This window comes from Hibiscus syriacus, unplaced genomic scaffold (genome assembly GCF_006381635.1).
Source record: "Hibiscus syriacus cultivar Baekdansim isolate YM2019G1 unplaced genomic scaffold, ASM638163v2 tig00116973_pilon, whole genome shotgun sequence".
NCBI classification, from domain to species: domain Eukaryota; kingdom Viridiplantae; phylum Streptophyta; class Magnoliopsida; order Malvales; family Malvaceae; genus Hibiscus; species Hibiscus syriacus.
Window position 1 is genome coordinate 490,614 of NW_024063497.1, and position 22,139 is coordinate 512,752.

Consider the following 22,139-nt stretch of genomic DNA (forward strand, 5'->3'; position numbering starts at 1 on the left):
GAATTGCAGCAGTAGCTTAAGAAATGGAGTTTGGCATCATGTTACACAAAGGTTGAAAAGTCAAAGGTGACTAATAATGTATGGATATGACCCACGTGGATAATAAAGTGGCAGTAGCTTGAATTGCAAAGAAATGCTTAATTATTAAGAGAAGTGAGGCGGCAAAACAAAGTAAAAAAAAGACTACAATAAAGGAAGAAAATGGCAGCTTCTAAAGGCTTCAATTAGTCTATTTAATTATCTTATAAATATATGTAATGTTTGAAATGTAATACAAGAAAAAAAAAAATAAGAATGAGTGAAAGCTTAGAAAAGCTAGAGAGAATCGAGGAATGCTTAGCAAAGCATAGAATAGTGAGATTGTGTTTGTAAATTAGCCGCAACTAGTGTTTTAATATTGGGGTAACGTCGTTGTAACATATTTTGCTTTATATCAATAATAGTTTGAGTTATAAAAATTATTGAGTGCCCACCTACGCTTCAAATAAGTGGTATCTAGAGCTTGGTTCAAGTTTAACGTGGTGGAGAAGATGACCAACATGATTCAACCTCAAATTCCGAAATTGACAAAGACGAATTATGGCAATTAGAGCATTCAAATGAATGTGTTACTAGGCTCCCAGGATTGTTGGGATATAATCGAGGATGGTTACACCGAGCCTGAAAATGCAGCAGCAGAAGCAGCCCTGACTAATGAAAAAAAAAGTATTGAAGGAATACCGAAAAAAGATAAAAGAGCGTTGTTCTTTATTTTTAAAGGAGTAGACAAATATACCTTTGAAAAAATTTCTGATGCGAAAACCACAAAACAAGCATGAGAGATCCAAGGTGCCAAACAAGCGAAAAATGTACGCTTACAATCTCTTAGAGTTGATTTTGAAATGTTAAAAATGAAAAATACAGAAAACATCAATAATTACATTAGTCGTGTAAAAGCGATAGTGAATGAAATGAAAAGAAATGATGAATCACTCGACAAGGTTATAGTGATGAAAATATTTGCAGTCATTGACAAGAAAATTCAATTATATTGTTATGGCAATCAAAGAATCGAAAGATTTATCCTAAATATCGATCGATGAGCTTGTGGGTTCACTTCAAGCCCTTGAGCAGAAAATAAAACAAAATGAAGATTCTGAAAATTTGGAGCAAGCTTTACAAAGCAAGATGAATGTCAATGAAGGAGAAGCTAGCAGCAGCTACACACGAGGCCGAGGAAATCGTGGTGGTTATCTTGGAAGATACAGAGGATTCAGAGGCCAAGGTAGAGGCAGATATCAACAAAGAAATAAATCTCAGGTACAATGTTATAATTGCAATAAGTATGATCATTATAATTATGAGTGTCGATCAACTCCTAAAAAAGAAGAAAGAAATAACATAGCAGCAGCTGATGAAGAAAAAATTGAAAAATCTCATGTATTCCTCACTTATAAAGCAAATGAAGAATTCAAGAAAAATATTTGGTATTTTGATAATTGTGTCAGCAACCATATGTGTGGTCGAAAGGAATTGTTTGTGAAATTAGATGAAACAATCCATGGGCGAGTAACTTTTGGAGATGACTCGCACGTAGAAGTAAAAGGAAAAGGTGAAGTCATGATTACTTAGAGAAATGGAGAAAATAAATACATTTCAGATGTTTATTATGTACCTGCTTTGAAAAACAATATCATTAGTCTTGGTCAACTTCTGGAAAAATGATATGAAGTACAAATGAAGAATCACTCGCTTTCCATTAAAAATAAAGAAGGATAATTGATAGCCCAAGTTGATATGACTCGAAATCGTCTCCTTATAATTGATATCGAGTCGAAAGAAGTCAAGTGCATGAAGATCGCGATCAAATATGATTCATGGTTTTGGCATCTAAGATATGGACATCTTGGATTTTTCGGATTGAAGTTGTTATAAAAAAAACAAGTATGGTGAAAGGACTACTAGAGATCAACCCTCCAAATCATTTATGTGAAGCTCGCATAAAAGGAAAGCAGCATAGAAAAAACTTTGAAGCTGGTATATCCTGGCGTGTCTGAAGACCGCTAGAGATAGTACACACAGATATAGCATGTCCTTTTGATATACCATCTCTTGGCTGTAACAGGTACTACCTAACTTTTATTGATGATTTTAGTAGAAAATGTTGGATTTATATCTTGAAAGAAAAGTCAGAAGCGTTAGAAAAATTGAAAGAATTTAAAGCAACGACGGAAAAACAAAGAGGTCAATATATGAAGATAATCAGATCAGATAGAGGAGGCGAATATACATCAAATTTATTTGAAGAATTCTATAAAGAGCATAACATCATCCATCAGCTCACAGTTAGATACACACCACAACAAAATGGAATACCAAAAAGAAAGAACCGCACAATTCTTGACATGGCAAGAAGCATGATAAAAGGTAAACATCTACCGATAAATTTCTGGGCAGAAGCAGTTCGATGTGCAGTGTACTTATTGAACCGATGTCCAACAAAAAGTGTGAAGTATATGACGCCAAACGAAGCATGGAATGGTCAGAAACCAGGAGTTGGACACCTCAAGATTTTTGGGTGCATCACATATGCCCATGTTCCTGAACAGATTAGAAAGAAGCTTGATGAAAGAGGAGAAAAATGTATTTTTATTGGCAATGACGAAAGAAGCAAAGCTTACAAATTATATAATCCTCTTACCAAGAATATAATAATTTCAAGAGATGTCGAGTTCAATGAAGCAGAATATTGGAGATGGAGCAAAGAGGAAAAGAAAGTTGAAGGACTATTTTTTAATGAAGATAAAGATAAAGATGATGATCTTATCAATCAAGATGAACAAGCTGATAATCAATGTCCTAAACAAAATGTACCAACGTTATCAAGCAGCAACAACGATGCTAGCAACATAATAGAAAATTCTGAAGCACCTCCCACTAAAGTTCGAAGATCCACAAGAGAGAGAAGAATACCATAAAGGTACAACGATTATGAATTAAATAATGTTTCACTATTCAGTCTCTTTGCAAAGAGTGATCTCATAACAAATGAAGAATCGATTGAAGATGACAAGTGAAAAAAAGCTCGAAATGGAAAGTCGAATTTGAGAGGGAGTGTTATAAATCAAACTCAACTTTGTAACCATATGTCGGTAAGAATTATGTAGAAACTATTAGAATTGAAACATGAGAAATAAATTGCAGTAGTAGCTTAAGAAATGGAGTTTGGCATCATATTACAACAAAGGTTGAAAAGTCAAAGGTGGCTAGTAATGTATGGATATGACCCACATGGATAATAAAGTGGCAGTAGCTTGAATTGCAAAGAAATGCTTAATTATTAAGAGAAGTGAGGCGGCAAAACAAAGTCAAAAAAGACTGCAATAAAGGAAGAAAGTGGAAGCTTCTAAAGGCTGCAATTAGTTGGTTTAATTATCTTATAAATATATGCAATGTATGAAATGTAATACAAGAAAAAGAAAAATAAGAACGAGTGAAAGATTAGAAAAGCTAGAGAAAATCGAGGAAAACTTAGCAAAGCATAGAATAGCGAGATTGTATTTATAAATTAGTCGCAGCTAGTGTTGTTGTGTTGTAATATTGGGGTAACGTCGTTGTAACGTATTTTGTTTCTTATCAATAATAATTCGAGTTATAAAAATTATTGAGTGCCCACGTACGCTTCCAACAATCAACTCGTCGCCGACACACTCTAAAACAAATCCATTATTGTCTCTCAAAGTAACTGCTGACCAGGAGATGTTTCCCGATTGCATATATCAAGCACCGAAGTTCGCTTTAACAAACAACCTCGATGGAGGGAGCCAACGAACTTGACTTGTCGGAGCAACAACGAACAAGGCCACAAAAAGCTTTGATGAAGGTACAGATCTCAGCCCCGCTAGACCTCTTCCCCTAGCTCGTGTAGCAACTTATTTCGCCCAGATCATAACACTCATGATTTTGTCATGCTTTGTAAAGTGATTGTGTTCAAATAACCAATTAAGCTGGAAGTCAAATTGATTAACCAATGAAGGCCAATGGAAGCTCAATGAGGTCCATACTGATTTAGCCAGTTCACAATCGTGAGCTATGTGGAGGCCGGTCTCAGGCATGGTTTGAAAAATCTGGCAGAATTGATAAGTGACAATACGACGAGCAAAGAGGTTTCGTCTCGTGGGAATAAAATTCCGGGAGAACTTCAGATTTGAAGTTTAATTTTAAGTTAATAATGCGCACCCCAAATTCTTATATATAGGGAACGAGACCGGGGGATTTTTTTTGAATTAATCACTGGTATCCGATTTATTAACCGACTAATCCAGATCAGGTATTGTAGAAATGAGGGCGACCCTCCCAACCCAATTTGCTTCATTCGCAAACGTCAGAATTAGAACTCCTAACCTTACTTAAAGGACCTCTTTAATTTGTAGCAAAAAATTGATATCCACTTCGAACACTATGTTACCCGACCGCTCACCACATAATATCCTGCAATCCTCCTGAGTGACACGTGAAAGAGGAGTTCAAAAATTGACATTCGAATCTTCCATGCAAAAATTGTCGAGAACAACCTCAGGCTTCCAGATTCTTAAAACATGGTCTATTAAATCTGAAATCATCATGATTCCATCCACACAGGAGACACAACCTTCACCGGAGGGGACGATGGCAGTCAAAAATCGTTCTCGACGGAAATCAGCATTCCCGTACCCACCTTCCAATGCATGCCCTTTTCCAGTAGGCCCTTTTCCAGCAGGCCCTTCACCATTATGTATAAATTTTAAGAACTGAAACTATTATGATGTCAAATCATATCATTATTTCTATTAAAAATTGAAATTTGACAATTATTGATCAATTTAAAATAAAAACGTAACATTAGTAGTGAATTTATAGAAAAAATAATTTGGTATGCAAAATATAAATAGTTATAGTTAGGGTGACCAAATAGAAAATTTACCCAAATTTTATTGTTTTATCAAATAAATTAATCTTTTCCCAGATTTTGTACCAATCCCCAGAAACTACTAAACAATAAATCTACTTTTAGAGTTGTCGTATTAAGAATAAACATAGTATAAATATGACGTGGAATGAATAAATAAAATTAATTATATTATAAACATTTTTTTATATTAATTATAATATAGAATTAGTATAAAAGTAAGAGACGCTGGTTGCGTGAAAGTGTAGTCAACCATTTCTTAAACCATTTCGGCATTTCCTCGCATGATTGAACACTCATTGCTTTAGATTGCCTAACCAATTTCCTTGCATTGTTTAGGGGTTTACGGATTTTAAAGACCCAACTTTCCTAAACAAAATTCTACAATCATGTAGCAGACTAACTGGGAAGCAGATAAAATGTAAGTTATTTTTCCCGTGTTTTTTGCTTTTTGGGGTTCTTTTACTTCATCTTCTTATTTTGAGTATGGGTTTCGAGTTTTAGCTTCACTGTTTGATGGGTTTTAATGAAAGTTTTCATTTAGTACGATATACTGATTTAGGATTTTGTTGGAGACCAATGAAAATGGTTCTTAAATTTCCCCATTGTTATATTTTTCACCTTTTTTGTTAAGAAAATCATACTAAATGGAGCAGAACTGAGAGCATGATGTTTTTTTGGTAAATGCTTTTGAATTCGAATGAAGGGTTGTGCTTGTGAAAGCTTCTTGCATTATGTAGTAATATATTACCTTTTGGCTAATGAAGGTATGTTTTGAATCTGAATTTACTACCTTTTACTGTTTTTAAAATCTGAAAGCTCAAATTTTAATGTTTGTTCCTTATGAGCACAGGCTGGATGTGTATGTATATGATTACCTGATGAAGAGGAAGTTAAATGCTACTGCAAAGGCATTTCAAGCCGAAGGGAAAGTATCAACTGATCCAGTGATGTAGAGGGATCCGAGACATATGATACTGAGCTGTCAGATTACACCTTGATGGCGCTGAGATATTATGAGTTGACAGATCAGCGCAAAGGTAGGAATTGATTGTGATATGTTCTTCATTTTGGCCGTTTTAGTGTACTTCAGTCTTTTGATTATAATTTTGGCTATCGATGTCAGAATCGCGCATAAGATCCTAATTCGGAAAGCTCTTTTCGACGCTGTTCACATGTGGCCTTTTTTTCGACCTTAAATTCTACCGTTTTCCCCTCTAAATCACTAGTTTTAAATATTTTTTACTATTTATTATAATATTTCGATTGTCAATTAGAAAGTCATTTTAAATACGATTTCGACCGGAATTTTTTCAGATTGTTTATTTTATTTTGAATTTCAATTTAAAGTGATTTTCGAGATTTTGTTATTTTTAGTAAAATTTTGATAAACAAGATTTTTTATTATAACAGTCCGGCTTGTGGATTGATTTTGAATAATTTTTTATTTTATAATATTTTATTAAATTCTAAAAAAAATTTCACTGATTTTTTGAGAGAATTATCTGTTGTGAATCTCCTGTTAAAATTAGTCTACAGGATAATCGTGGTTCTTTATCCGGTAGGTACGATGTCCCCGATTTTTCTTTTCTTTTCTTTTCTTTTCTTGCTTTGATAGATGACTTTTTAAAATCTTAATGATTCTGATTTTTTATTGTGTTTCCCAGCTATCGATGCGCCTGGTGGTTTTCTATTCGAGTGGTGGTCTGTATTTTGGGATATATTCATCGCACGGACAAACGAGAAGCATTCAGAAGTTGCTGCGTCTTATATCGAGGTGTGTTTCTGCATCTTGCAATTGCTGTTTTCTGCGAGTTAGTTGAGCAAGTTTGTGCTGTTTAATTAATTGTTTAAGAATGGCAGACTCAAATGGTTAAAGCTCGAGAACAACAACAGTATCAGAAGCCTCAGCAGATGCAGATGCAGCAGCTCTTATTGCAGAGGCATGCTCAGCAGCAGCGAAGAGAAGGGACTCAGTTAGCAAAAGATGCTGCCAATGGGCTTGTCGGTGAACCTCTCATAAAGGATAGCACTACGGGTGCAATTTCCGTCACAAGAAAGATGTATGACGAGAGTTTCAGGTTTCCACGTCAAAGGGATTCCTTGGATGATCCAGCTCTGAAGGTACATTAGCTTGATAGGAATTGGTTCCATCCTTTTTCGCCTATTCTTGCATTTTCTGACATCAGATAAGTTGCAGCAACTAGGTGATAATTTGGGCCAGCTTCTGGATCCTAATCAAGCTTCAATTATGAAAGCAGCCTCAATGGTTGGCCAACCTCCTGGGTACTTCTCAATTCTCTTGTGGTATTTTTTGTTTTAAAAGGATCATTTATGTTTTCTTTATTTGCTTTGTCATGTTTGTGCTGTGTAAAAACTGTTAGTGATATACTTGCAGGCAAACACTGCATGGAACACCTGGAAATATATCAGGAAGTCTTCAGCAAATGCAAAATCGAGGTCAGCAGGTTTCAGTTCCCGCCCAGGTACTTAATTGTCATTTTATCCTTTTGTGTATATTTTTGTTTTTAACTCAGATTGCAGTTTTTGTTAGCCTTTAAATACTTTTGGTTGTTTTATATTCCGTATGCTGATGCAGGATTCAAGGAGTGAGATCAATTCAATGTTGACTCAAAGAGTTGCTGGTCCTGATGGATCATTAGTTGGAGTTCATGGTAAATTTTTCACCTCAAGAGAGATGCTTCTTAAGGTATAAATTATTGCTTTTATTAACTTGTATCGTTCTTCAAGATCAAATCAAGCTGGTGGCAATTTGACACTGAAAGGATGGCCTTTAACGGTAAGTCTTTTGACATAGAGTTGATATGAAGTCGCTGTTTCCTCCATATTCACAGTTTCATGTGAAGACGATGAATGTTCTTGCTAAATGATGGAACATGCTATTGAATAAATCATTTGCTAAGAGCACTTGCGCATCTCATCCTGAATACAAACATAGCCCATAGAATTAAATATTATTCTTCTAAATCCATCTTGTGGCAAGGAGAGTGGAGTATAACAACGAAGATTATTAAATCCTTTTATCTACGGTTGAAATCTTATATGATTGTTGACACTACTGCATAAAAGTGTATCAGGTTTATTTGTGGGTTTGTTGTTCAATTTTGTTAGTTTATAGTAAACTTAATAAGGCTTTCAAGATCGATGTACGAGCTCCTTTTCTAATTGTATCTTACCAATTGTAGGGACTGGATCAACTACGATCAGGGCTTCTCCAGCAGCAGAAAACTATCATTCAGTCCTCTCAGCCATTCAGTCAGCTTCAACTACAGCAACAACTTCTCCTTCAAGCACAACATAACTTATCATCCTCATCGGCAAATGATTTTGAAAGCAGAAAAATGCGTATGCTTCTGAACAATCAGATTATGGGTCTTGGGAAAGATGGCCAACTAAATTCTCTCGGCAACGCGGTTCCCAAAGTTGGATCACCTATGCAAATTGGCTCTCCTGTGTTGTCTCATGGTGATGCTGATATGTCTGTTAAGGTATCTTTGTCTGTGCTGCGCATCATTGACACTTTTTACAATTCTTGATGGTTGCATTAGATTTGGAGCTGTTGTAGGCATGTAGCTTCCTCACCCTTGATAAATGGTGTTCATATGTTTCAGTTACAGCAGCAACAAGTGCATCAAACTCATCCACATTCACAACAATTTGCACAGAATCCACTTTCAAGTCAGCAGTCTCAGAATACAAATCCCCAGCTCCAGCATCAAGATAAAATGGTTGGTACCTGCAGTATGATGCCTGATAGTAGCATATCAAACACCTTTAGTGGAATGACCGGGTTTAACATATTAAACACCGATATGTTATTCTCTCTCTCCCCCCCCCCCCCCCGGTTTTGTTGTTTGTAGATTATTCATTCTCCCAAAATATCTACAAATTTTGGATGCATTACTATAACCACTTCATTTGTATGTAAGGTGAACCCCATTTCGAATCAATATCCTGCCAGCATTTCTAACTTTAATATTACATCTTTGCTTAAGGCTTCAAAAAATCAAGTTGGCCGAAAGAGGAAGCAGCCTGGGTCATCATCAGGTCCAGTCAATAGCTCAGGAACTGCGAACACCACTGGACCATCTCCAAGTTCACCTTCCTCACCTTCTACTCACACACCAGGAGATGCTATATCAATGCCCACTTTGCCACATAATAGTGGTTCCTCCAAGTCGTTGCTTATGTTTGGCTCTGATGGTTGGGTTCCCTTGCATCAGCTCCTAATCGATTGGTAAAAGCTCCTATCCATCATTGATTAACATTGTGTCTTGCTTTTGTATTTTCTTTAAGTTCTTATTTTCCTGCAGTGCTGAAATTTAGATTTTGGTTCTTATCATTTGTATCGAAAGTTCCTGGAGCAAATGAGTTGGAAACCTAAGTGTATATATCATATGCTTGCCCTGATTTTGGTATCACCTGAGAGGAAGCAAGAAATATAGTTAGAACCTCCTAGAGGTTAAAAAGTATATAGAATAGACAACATATTAAAGAGATGTCTATTTTGGATAGGCTCTTTAACTTAAAGAAACAAGTTAAACAACTTGATTTAAGAGGAGATGCTATCAGAAGTGAAACCATTAAAATTGACAATCTACTCGTTAGTCCTAGATTGGATGCATTAATAGGAAGAAATTTATGGATTGCTTCTAGTTATTTTGATTGATATTCCATTCTGCTGTGGGGTAACTTGAGATAGTACATCACAGGTTGATATAGACCGTTTCATGGATGATGGGTCTCTAGATGATAACATAGAGTCATTCCTGTCTCATGATGATCCAGAGCCTAGAGATAGAGTTGGTCGGTCCGGTGATATCAGCAAAGGTATGTTAATGTTAGTTTTTTTAATTATCGGGACATGTCTTCCCCCACAGAATTACCAGCAATTTCTTACAATGAGTGGAATGTATAGGTATTTAATAATATTGTAATGTCATGTTTAACATTTATGGAAGTCCAGCTCATACAGGCTAGTACAAGTAAAGTCGAATGTTGTCACTTCTCAGCAGATGGGAAGTTGCTCGCAACTGGTGGGCATGATAAAAAGGTACAGCCGTAGAGGATTGTGAACTATTTAAACCTTTTATTCCAGCTGAAGTTTTTAGTTTTTCTAGAGAATAAAAAATAAACGTGTTTGCTTGATAACATCATTGCACAGGCTGCACTGTGGTGCACGGAGTCTTTAGCATTGAAGTCAACCCTTGAAGAACATTCTCAATGGATAACTGATGTTCGTTTCAGTTCAAGTATGTCAAGACTTGCTACCTCTTCAGCTGACAGAACAGTCAGGGTCTGGGATGCTGATAATGTAAGCAAGCATGCATCCTTTTATAATGGAATGTCTCTTGGTCACATTGAAGCTTGGTCTTTATTAGATAACATTCTGTAGTTGCTTCGCAAGTGACCAATTTTGCTGTGCATTTTTTGGTTTATTACTTTTGGAAACTGCTTCATTATGCAGTTACTGTATGACCTAAAAGAGCTGACCGCCAGGCATTGAGAACATAAAGACATTTTCTTTAAATTTTGTCATGCGAAGCGATTTGCTCATCGGAATTTGCAAGTGAAGTTCTCTCTTATATTTCTTGACTTAAGAATGCATGGTTCTATTTTGCAGCCTTCTTATTCACTGCGTACTTTTATGGCACATTCCACAACTGTCACATCACTCGACTTCCACCCGACCAAAGATGACCTTATCTGCTCATGCGATAATAATGAGATTCGATATTGGAGCATTAAGGATGGTTGTGCTGGAGTTTTGAAGGTATATAACCTTACTATTCATTCTCAAGAAATGGTTATGGAACCTTGTTTTACTTTTTTCTTTTGCAGATCTTATTTTTACAGTTAATACTTAATACCTTCCTTTTTCCCCTTTTATCAGGGTGGTGCATCCCAGATAAGATTTCAGCCTCGGTTGGAAGGTTTCTGGCAGCTGCAACTGATAATTCTGTATCCCTACTTGATGTAGAAGCCCAAGTTTGCAGGGCTAAATTACAGGTTAGTTGGGACTTTTCTAGTTATTTTCTATTTTTATTTTAGCCTTTTGTCCTACAGTGAAATGAGGTTTTGGTCATTGTTAATGGAATACACTTACATTACACCCTAGCCTTATTGAATATAGAATAAGAAAACTAATTGATCATGATGTTGCACGGTCTTGGTTTTTTTGTGATGCAAGTTCTTCGGAGAAGTCTTGACTAGAATGAATGTAGTGCTTTAAATGTTGAACGTTTGTATATGCTTTTTGCCACGAAGGCTTTAGATGAATACGAGTCGACATGTTCTAAAACTTATACCTCCATGTTGCACAAACTTCTCTATTCAACGGTTTGATTTAAACATTTGGCATCCTGTATGGTGCTATTCCCTTTGCTTCCTTCTTTAACTACCCTCTGAGCAAGTCGACATTTTCTCCGAGTTGTATGACTTTGGATATGGAACAAAAAAATATCTTTTAATTTTGCTTCATTTTTTCTTCTCTTTGGATATTTTATACGGAGTGCCGACTTTTGCCTGAAACAGTACACACATTAAGCCTCAATTTTAATTAATCATTGCAGGGGAAAAAGCGCTGTCCATTCTGTTTCCTGGGATGCTACTGGCGAGTTTTGGCATCTGTAAGTGATGACTTGGTGAGAGTGTGGACGGTTGGATCTGGTGGCAAAGGAGAATGTGTTCATGAAAGCTGCACTGGCAGTGGCACCAAATTCAACACTTGTGTTTTCCATCCTTCTTATTCTTCCCTGTTGGTCATCGGCTGTTACAAGACTCTGGAGCTGTGGAACATGATCGAGAACAAAATATTGACCCGCCATGCCCACGAGAATCTAGTGTCGGCATTGGCAGCATCGAATAGCTCTCACATGGTAGCCTCAGCTAGCCATGACAAATGTGTGAAGCTCTGGAAGTGATCAACTCCGGGCGGGGCATTTTCATATTTGGTATTGTTAAACCGGTATAGTTCCTTACACTATATATATCATATATAAGAGGGTTTTCTGTCATGTCAACTAATCTTGATGCAGCAAAAATAAATGGGGTTTTTAGAAATTTTTTTGCCAAGAGAAAAAGAAAATGTCACACGTAGGCCTAACAAGTGAAGGTGAATGTTGTTTGTTGGATAGAGAGGAATCACAGTTTCTTTAGTTCACTAATGCTTTATCCACTCGTAAAATTCTATAAGAATTATTTCTGAAAACTGGTTGTTGTTCCAACGGATTAAATAGAGAGTTAATGCTATGCATACAAGTATACATATTCTTTTGGAACCATGTATTGTCAACGAGATGTTTGATTCCTTAATAGTTCTCACCTTTTTTTTTTTCCTTTCAAGTTTTATAATTTTTATAAATTTCACAATTTTTAATAATTTAATATCATATGTATATTTTATTTTTTCTAATATTTTTTTTACAAAAGGACAAAATAACTAATTTCAGTCTTGACATACAGATAAAATAATTGGTATCGACTCAACGAATTTGATACTTTTTTTCCCTCGGTTATTTAATCAAAATTAAAATATATTGTTTAAAAAAATTGGAGTGATAAATATCCTTACACAAAAAAGTATATACAATTTTCAAACACCAAGTATCTAATGCGATGATTTTCAATGCATTAGCCATTAGGGTCATTTTTCTTAATCTGGTTTACATTGACATTTAACTATTGAGATATTGAATTAATTTAGAGCTGAAATTTTAAATGTATCTTGTAATTTATTTATTTCTTTTCTAAATTACAACATTTTTTACATTAAAAAAACAAAAATAAAAGATTTCACTATCGAGCCAGAAATATAATGTAATTCCTATACGGAGTCATGCTTACCAGAAACCTGAACTGCATGAGATTATAGACGACATCATGCATACTCTCCCTCGGTTCAGGTCAGATCAAAATCTTGTCTATCTCCTCTGGAAATTGAAGGCTTTGATAGCAAAACCGAAAATCAACGCAAAACAGACGAAAGAAGCGACCATTACAGCAGTTACACCCAAGAAATCCGATACCCGAACACTGCCTTGAGTAGCAGTCGTGTAGGCATCGAGTCTACTCCGTTCGATAGCTTCACCATCTTGTCATCATCTCCGTATTGCGAAATCACGAGTCCATACAAACTCCAGGCTATGGGGTTGGCCCAGTAATACCATCTCCACCATATAGGGATTCTCTGGAGAATTACACGATCTCAGTTATTTTATACATGGCGGAGTAGGCAAAGGTGGAGAAACGAACGGTCATTCATTCGTTACCTTGTGGGGAATCATAAAGCCGCTGAAAAGGTTCCAAAGCATATAAATGGAGAGGCGATGATAGCGGCCACATTGTGATTCGGTGTGACGGCTGTCGTCATCATTCCGTAAAAGGTGAAATATAACAAAGTTGCGTACATGAAGACAAGTACCAAATGAACTTCAAAGCATTCCATTCGAATGAGGCCAGGGAGTAGAAAATCGAACAGTAGTTACTGATTGTGCAAACACATAGGGGAGCTCAATGGCAACCTGCGAAGAAGTAGCAGAATGAATCAAAGGCTAATTTCTAGAAAATTAAAGGACACCCAGTTTTGGATCATGTGTAATGGCTGGGAATCAGAGATTGACCTGAGCGAACGCGAAGGCTAGGCCTGAATACATTCCGGCGGCTTTTTCACGGTATGAAACAAATCTCTCGATGGAACAACGGGTTGAACCGCTGTTGCATTTGTGATACCAATGAAGAGGACTGCGGCATACATGGACCCCATGGCATTGAATAAATCTTGCTGGCTCTCCCTGCAAGTGAACCAAATTGAAACAACAGAGTAGAGATGAGCAAACCATAATGGAAGATGACATTCAAGGCACGAAAGACAATCCATGAACAGACTGGAAACGCATAAAATAAAAATGATCTGTTTGTCGTTTTCGATGGACAATCGGATTTAAAAGGATGCTAAGTATTAACCTTTTCGAACCGAATTTCCAGCATATTGTTCCAAGCATCAACGAGATGACAACAGTATAGAAGAATTTAACTGCTGTATATTGGGGGTTTCGCCAATAAGATAAATTTTGCTTCCAAAGACATGTTAAGAACTGTTCATAAACGGAATGGGAATACTTGGATGGAAATTTCAATTCTTTTGTATTGCTATTTTGCTTGCTTAGGTTTTCAACCAACTCCCTATTGCGCCTGAAACAAAGTAGTCCAACGAAATTAGATCAAGTTTTTGAAAAGATGGTTAAACCTAAACACTAAATGAATAATCAAATGCAACAGCTGGAATTCCAAATAAGTATCCCTTACTGAAATAGATTTGATCTTCGATAAATTTCTGCGAAGTCCACCGCCAAACGATTTTCTTCAGCTGATGAAGTAACCTCAAGCATCCAGGTAGCAGGATTATAGCCAGGTCTGATCTTAGGCACTCCTTCAACTGCCTAGAAGACAACTATAGAGTCAGCATGAATGAGACCAACCTCCTTTTTTCTTTTTGACAGTGGCCAAGTTCATAGTTCAGTAAACATGAGTAAACATTTAGGAGATAAACAATCACAATCCTACCTCAAATACTTTATGAGTTCGCAAGACTTGGGGCCAAGTGGACCAGCATATATGAGCTCTCCTCCGCGCTTCATAAATAAAAGCTGCAGTCATAGATTAAATAAGAAGCTGAATGAGGAAGGATCAAAATGGTTAAATAATGGTGAAGTACAAAATACTTGTCTGTGGCACAGAATAATTTGCCAATTTGTGATCATTTCTATGTGTATGTATGTGCGTGTACATAAGGATAGATCATCTCTCATCCAAAATTTTAAAGAGAAAAATACCTCATCGAAGGATTCAAAAATGTCTATGCTGGGCTGATGGATAGTGCACACGATTGTTCGTCCGGTATTCACAATGTTTCTGACAGTCCTCATTACGATGGCAGCCGACCTAGCGTCCAATCCTGATGTGGGCTCATCCATGAAGACTATAGAAGGTTGGCACCAGTTCAACAGCAATAGTGAGCCTCTTTCGTTGTTCAGTAGACAAGCCATCAACTCCTGGCAGACCAATCAATGCCCCAGTTAATGAGTAAGCTCCACAAGTTCCATCACCTCCTCAACAAATGCCTGAAAATTCATCCACAAGTCAATATGATAGACTAAGCTGATAAATATAATTAAAATGAAAAAAAAAGCAAAATAAATGTTTTCTATATTTACCCTTTGTGTCTCGGCATCAACATCTGATGGTAACCGAAGCCAAGCAGAGAATAGAAGCGATTCCAGAACAGTCAAACAAGGAGAATGAATATCATTCTGCTCACAGTAACCTGAAATTCTTGCAAAAGTTTCTTGCCTTTTAGGATAACCAGAGATATGTATGCTCCCTTCTGACCCCTCCGTTTTTCGACCAGCTAAAACATCCATGAGTGTTTTACCAGCACCACTGACACCGACCAAAGCTGTAAGCACACCAGGTCTAAATGCTCCAGTACATTGACCAATAGCTGCAATCTGTCTTCTGTTATTCCTTGTTGCTTCAATTCTGAAAAGATCTATCGATAAGAAATTGACCAATGTATCTCCACAAAACAAATAAAAGGGAAAAAGGCCAATAGACTATACCGCAGGGATATCTACAAAGTAATTTATATTGCTGAAAGACATAGAAAGTTGTTGAAATGGGAGAACCATTCCTCTCTGCTTGAAATATTTCCTGCCCAGCAGTTGAATGGGAAACTTAAATGCGGCTGAATAATGATACATAAAGATCTAAAATGTCTATTATTTACCATTTAGGGAGGCTGAATTCTGCAAATAATATCTCAATTCAGTTACAACGCTTTCACCCTTCCTTCTCCTGTTTCTCTCTTGCAGCTCTTCCTTGGAGAAAACAGCCTGTTGCTTCCCCAGAGCTGTAGTAAATGACAAGGTATAAAATTAATTATATTTAGACCAGATATGTTAAATGTTTTGCTAAGAAAGGAAGTTCAGGATCGATAAAGTTTGATGGAACAGGATAGCTTACGGTTAAAGTTAGCCAGAAAGAACGTGAACACAGATTCAACAAAACTGTGTATCCCAGCAAGCACCAATACCTATCCAATACCAGTAGCTCTCTGGAAAATAACTTCGTGCTTTCAACAATGCCTCACCCAATGATAAGTTTGTGTAGTTTCCAGCTCTCTACAAGCAAGGAAATTTAGTACAGTGGGCTTCATTTTTCAAGTTTCACCCTAGACCAATAATGCTGCAACTGTAAATTAAGAAACAACTTTCTGTTGCTTATATCCAAAGTTGATCTACTTACATAAATTCAACCCAAATCCAACTTGAATCATCTCACAGTTCATAGAACGTATTTCACACATGACAGAGCCCAGAGAACAACAAGACAAATATTAATATAGAGAGCCTAATTTTAGCAAAATAAACAGATGGAGTTCCAAGAACCATTCTCACGAGCTTAGACATGCATGGACATGGCACCATTAAACATTGAAGTATGAAGTATCAACCCTTGTTCAACAGTTATTTCTGCTGATTTTATTCTTCTCCACGCATCATTACTATTGCCACAATGATTAAGAAACATGCATCAAATGTAATAATAAATATTTTATGATATTACCTTATGCCAGGAATTTCCAAGGAACTCATTGACAGAAGCTGCATTTTGAGCATACATCAAGGAGAAACCCAATAACCCCAGATCCACCATCTAGGTATTTGATCTGTCAGATTGAACAAGAGTAAATAATCTTATAGCATCAGCAATTACTATACACACACACACAAAATGGCAAACATGACTGTCTAATTACCTCTTGAAATGATATAGCCTCCAGAGCCATGACGACCAACATAGCAAAAGATCCAAAAGTGTTGGCAACTATCATATTTCTACCCAAAGATCCCATCACACGGAAAAGAGCTATAGACATCTGGTGCAGACAGAAATACAACAAGAACTGTCGAGAAATCTGCATTGTTTAGAATTAAAATGACAATTGACTCTCTAAACTTCCATAACACAAGCCAAAATTTATTTGAAAGCAAGATTACCTGGTTACATCAGGATCATAACCAATCACATAGTATGTAATTGCCACCCAGAAGCCAGACTCATAGAGTGATGTTGGAATACTTAACAGCCAAGAAGGTATGTATAAGCCCAGCTTGGATAGAAATGCAAATCCCTATGCTTGTAAGAACGGAAGTTTTGCCACCAACATTGAAACCTCCGTAAATCCATTAAAAAGAATAAAACCATGGAAAAGTACAGTGCCCCTAGATACAATCCCCCATCATCAATTGTATTATGGTGCAGTGTCGTCCGCATGAGAACACTCATTGTGATTAAGGCAACAAAAAAGCTGGGAAAGAGAAGACAATGTTAGTAAATCAGTTTAAATCTCGTGGAAATTCACTTTGAAATTAGTTGGTATGACGAAGATAAAATACAAAACAGATTGATCTAATGGATCAATAGATATGTGCTGGTATGTTGCGGATAAAGTTTCAGATTTACCTGAATAATTTGAAAATATAGATAGCTTCAGCAATTTTTCCTGGTGGAATGTAACAATAAGGGCGGAATGGAACAGACCAATACTGCTCTTGATCCTTTTTCGACAAAACCTGCGTGCAGAAAACTTGAGCAAACACAATACTCTTTGCTTTATGTTCACAAAGCTCTAGCTTCATACCTCTTGCAAGAAGTCTGCCACATTCTTTCTTTCCGACATTTAAATCCCACAAAAGAAAAGAAATCAAGGGCTGCATCACGAGGACCCTGGTATAATATCTCGCCTCACATAAAAGTATAATATCATCAAACACTCATAGGTTTCTGGAGCTGGCTGAAGCAGAGAAATTACAGTAGTTCCATCCAGTGCAGAAGTTGAGTGTCTCAGATATTTAATAATTTGATAAGTAGTAAACTATCAAGCCCATTTGATATTTCATCCATGAACAACATTCTAGATGGCCCAACTAATAATTCACCTGAAATAATAGTTGTGACAAATCAACATGAATGAAAGGCAGATAGCTGCTTAGTAAGCAAGAAGAAAAAGTAAAAGAATAAACCTGTTGTGAGCCGCTTTTTCTGCCCCCTGATATACCTTTAAGCATTTCATCGCCCACCAATGTGTCGGAACATATGTCCAACCCTAAAATCTTTGTCAGATGAATGAGATATTAAAAGACAGAATGGGACATGATCTTGCAGTGATCAGCATCTAGGGAATACCTTCATGATGTATTCTACCACAAGGCTTGTTTCTTTGCCCCCCAAGGCCAGTGACTAGAACCAAGAAAAACCATTAATAATTTCTTAGCATACTGAAATAATAAAATGATAACATAACAACCCAAGTAAAGTTGGCAACTCATGGCACTTACCTTCATAAAGATATCGAGATCTTCATCAGGTTTTATCCCAGCATTCTTTTCCCTTCTTGCAAGTTCCAAAAGCATATCTTTTGCAGGTATGCATAAGTAAGCAACGAGGAATTATGAGTTAATGACATAAAGATGATTTCTCAATGCTTACCATATTTAAATCCACACCTTGACACCGTCGAGCAAATTCAAGTGTTTCCCTCACAGTCATTTCAGCCACATGCAAGTCCTGTTGACTGACATAAGCAGATGTCCTCGGAGGAACAAATTCCTTTAGTCCATGTCCATTATATGTAATTTTCCCAGACATCTTCAAAGTAATAAATATAATAACTAACAAGAATGGAATAACAAAGGTAAATATTTGTAGAGAACTAAATTCCTCAGTGGAAGATAAAGAGAAAATATACATTAATAATATCACCAATTATGTCAGGTTAAATGGGACTGACATCAAGCTGAATGGAATTTAGCTCCATACTAACCTAATGATCCTACTCTTGATTCTTACTGTTAATTAAAAAAACATATTGGCAGCCCAATGACATATTCTGTGCCCACTTAAGGACATAGGATCACTAAGACCATCTTCATGCCTTACTTCACTCACTACCAGACTACTACTATCCTATCAATTCTTAACAATGTAAACGGTAGAAAATGCAAGTCTTCTGTTTTTTGCCTTTATTTTCCCCGCTTTCAGGTTTAGGACTCTAATATGGACCAAAGTAATTGGTAGTTTGACAGTTAACATAGAACCTTCCTAGTATTCGAATACCTGCAAATGTGATCCAAGGCGTCCAGCCAAAGCCAACAAAAACGTTGTCTTTCCAGAGCTTGGAGGACCCAATAGTAGAGTTAATCTGCATTTATTAAAGTAATAAATTATGTTGTACTTCAACATAATTCTAACCCATTCAGAAAAATAGGAAATAGAAACTCGTTTAAACACACCTTGAAGGCCTTATAATCCCGCTACATTCATCTAATATAGTTAACTTGCTTCTTCTTCCTTGATATATACGCAACTGTCTCAAAATGCCTGAAAAAAAACACTTTAATATTAGCTCGGCCATTAAGAAAATAACATTACATGTGCTTTTTGAAAGGGATTATTTTTTACCTCAGCCATGTTAAATATAAAATTGGGAATGGTTGGTAATGCAACATGGACAAAAGATTCAACAGTCTTCTGGAACCGAACTTCAATCTTCGGGAATTCCAAATCCACTCTGCAACACCACAAACTTAAACAACAATGAAGACCACTCCGGAGGAGAAAAATAAGAAAAGCAACCTCAACCAAGAACATCAAAATAAAATGCTGAAAATTTTACCAGAAGAAATGTAAATTCCAGCTTTTGTTCTAGTTTCCGGAAAATGTTTAAATTATAAAAACGAAAAATGTGTCGGCATTTAATTAATTATAAAAACCCAAGAATATAAGGTATCTTTTTTCTAAAACAAACATGATAAATACAGTTTACTCGACTAACGCAAATAATAACACGGTAAAATTGCAGAATTTAAATGTAAAATATCTATACTCATTATCATTTACAGAGAGTTCAATAAAATAGGGAGACTGATTTCAACTTTAAATGAAAATCGTCGCAAAAGAATTTTCTGTTAAAAGATATTTCCATAAATTGCCATAGCTTAACCCCAGTTAAAACTTACGGTCAAGCTAACGTCAGATTTTTTAAATAAAAAAGCGCAAAACTCTAGAAATCTTGATTTTCTACTCTCATCAATGTTCTATCATCACAACAAAAATTCTCTTTGTTCTTTCTGTTTAAGTTAACAAACATTAAATAACACGCAGCAAAAAAGCAATTAATAAGAGGGAGCGGGCAATCATTACGCGTCAAATCGTTTCCTCATACGATCGAAGAACCGTTCAGGATCATCATCAACAGAGCTAACGAGCCGTTCGAGTAAAAGCTTCTGGTCAGTCATCTCGAGCTCGCTCACATTCATTTCTTTGGAGTCACCAACTATGTTCTTGAATATCCCCCTTCGAAGTCTCGAGTACGTCGGCAGCCTCTCCAGCGCCGCCCACCTTAACGCCTCCTCGTCGTCGCCGTCCTCCCTGAACGACGCCGCCCTGGAGAACACGTTTTCCGCCGAGTTCCACATTGCCTCTGATCAAAGATCTAAAAACACCAAAAAGAAGACGAGAGTTGAATGAGATTTAGAAATGTTGCGGAGCTTCAATGAAAGTGAAAGAAAGAGAGCTTACATTGGTCTTATAGACGGGTAGTTGAGTTGCGGCTTTGTTTTTCCTTTTTCCTCTCTCTCTCTCTCTCTCTGTTTTACTAAATTTTCTTTAATTTCTTTTGTTTTGAATATTTTTCAGCTAAACTTGTGGTTCACTTCGTTGTTTATATATATATATATATCCGTTAAAGTTGTGAGAGGGAAGGCCTTCGCGAAGAAGAAAATATTAATGACGATACAGCCTTTCGAGTACATAAACTGTGTACTCGCTCCATTTTTGTGACACGTGTTCAAGATATGTATGATCGCTGATCTGATGAGATCATTTAGCGGGAGACTACGCATGTGGTGAATGGTGACGGGTTTCATGATCGGTAGACCTGCGAGTGCGGCTGGGAATAAATGTGTTGCTGCTTTGAAATTAAAACTGTTAGGGAAAAAAGCTAGAATTTTTGCACCGTTAATTTTACCGCTCTTCTTCTTACCGGCAAAACGGGGGAACACGCCAAAACCAATATAACTAATTATCACTTTTCATGAATAAAGAACCTTTTAATCTATTTTTTTCAATTTTTACCCCTAAATTTTTTTTCAGAATATTTTTAAAATTTATTTATTTTAGTATGATAGCCAATATCGGGCGATTTTCTCGATATATCACCGGTGACTGGTAATATTATCGATCTAACACTGGTCAGATTATATTTCTCGATCTAACACCCTTAGCAGTAAAGCGCGCCCCTGTACTGCGCTATACGATGATTTGGCGCCACGTGGGGTATAGTGTGCCCCCTGCACCGCGCTATACGGTGAGTTGGCGCCACGTGGGTATAGCGCGGCCCCTGCAGCGCGCTATACCTGTATATTTGACACGTGGGATATAGCGCGGTGCAGGGGGCGCGCTATACCCCTAACTACCGACCCCTCCTCCCTATAAATACCCCAATTCTCAATCAATTTTATCACACCAAATTCTCTAAATTTCTCCCAAATTCTCTAAATTTCTCTCAAATACTCTCTTTTTAAGATATATTTTATAATATTTTTACTATTATATTTTTACTTTATTTAATATTTTACTAATATAATTCTTTTACAAATATATAATGGAAGGCAGTCTACTTCTCTCGGATGGAAATCATATATATCTACACTTTGTTGATACGGTAACATTTTAACGTTTTAATTTAATTTAAATTATTAGTAATATTTAGTTATTTATTTAATGCATGATTATTATATTAATAATTAAATATCTCGACACTTTGCTGATACGGTAACATTTTAACGTTTTAATTTAATTTAAATTATTATTAATAATTAGTTGATTCATTTAATGCATGATTATTAGATTAAGAATTAATTTTTGTAATTATTTATTTTTAGGAGAAGGACCGTGTATTAGATCATTTGATTAGGAATCTTAAGTTAGTGATACCCAGTCGTGTCTTGCCGTATTTAGTAGAGGCTGGATTCGGTTACATAAGTAGATATCAGGGTCACTGTAAAGATAGAGCCAGACTTGATTTCTGCCTTAGTAGAGCGGTGGAGGCCGGAGACCCATACATTCC

General features: G+C 36.4%; 2 pseudogenes; one reads left to right on the top strand and one right to left on the bottom strand.

Moving 5' to 3' along the window:
- The first annotated feature begins 6,557 nt into the window (after nt 1-6,557).
- On the top strand, nt 6,558-12,020 carry LOC120192224 (annotated as a pseudogene).
- LOC120192252 lies at nt 7,282-20,551 on the bottom strand (annotated as a pseudogene).
- Nucleotides 20,552-22,139: the final 1,588 nt, after the last annotated feature.